This window comes from Merops nubicus, unplaced genomic scaffold (assembly GCF_000691845.1).
Source record: "Merops nubicus isolate BGI_N331 unplaced genomic scaffold, ASM69184v1 scaffold50005, whole genome shotgun sequence".
Lineage (NCBI taxonomy): Eukaryota > Metazoa > Chordata > Aves > Coraciiformes > Meropidae > Merops > Merops nubicus.
The window spans coordinates 1-366 of record NW_008612566.1 but is presented as its reverse complement, the minus strand read 5'-3'; the positions used below and the strand labels follow the sequence as shown (position 1 = coordinate 366).

General features: G+C 71.9%; 1 protein-coding gene across 1 annotated transcript in view; it reads right to left on the bottom strand.

The window, feature by feature from the left end:
• Nucleotides 1–272, bottom strand: part of LOC103774179 (UDP-N-acetylglucosamine transferase subunit ALG13 homolog) — a 2,368-nt gene extending 2,096 nt beyond the window's left edge. Inside the window, exon 1 of the mRNA XM_008941566.1 lies at nucleotides 98–272. The gene's annotated coding sequence lies outside the window, so the exon portion shown is untranslated. The remainder of the gene's footprint in view (nucleotides 1–97) is intronic.
• Between the last annotated feature and the right edge of the window lie 94 nt (nucleotides 273–366).

The window sequence follows — 366 nt, the reverse complement described above, 5'->3', positions numbered from 1 at the left end:
CCCCCGCGCCCCCCCCGAGCCGTAGCGGAATACCCTTCATCCAACCGACCCCTCCCGCCCCCAGGACAACAGGCTCGGCAAACAGACGGGGCTTCACCTGCGTGGCTGATGACCAGGTCCGCCCTCCGCAGGTCCTCGGCCAGCGAGTCCTTGAAGCGGAAGGTCTCCAGCTCCAAGGCCGGGCTGTTGCTCAGCGCCGGCTGCAGCTCTCCCCGCCCGACCTGCAGCACCAGCTTCTGGTAGCCACGGCTCTGCAGCACCTGCGGCGGGACGAGGAGAGGGGGCGGTGGGTGCGTGTCCCGCTCGGACACCGGGGTGCCCGGCCCTGCTCCCAGGCCTGGGGGCTGCTGCCAGCCTCGCTTCCCG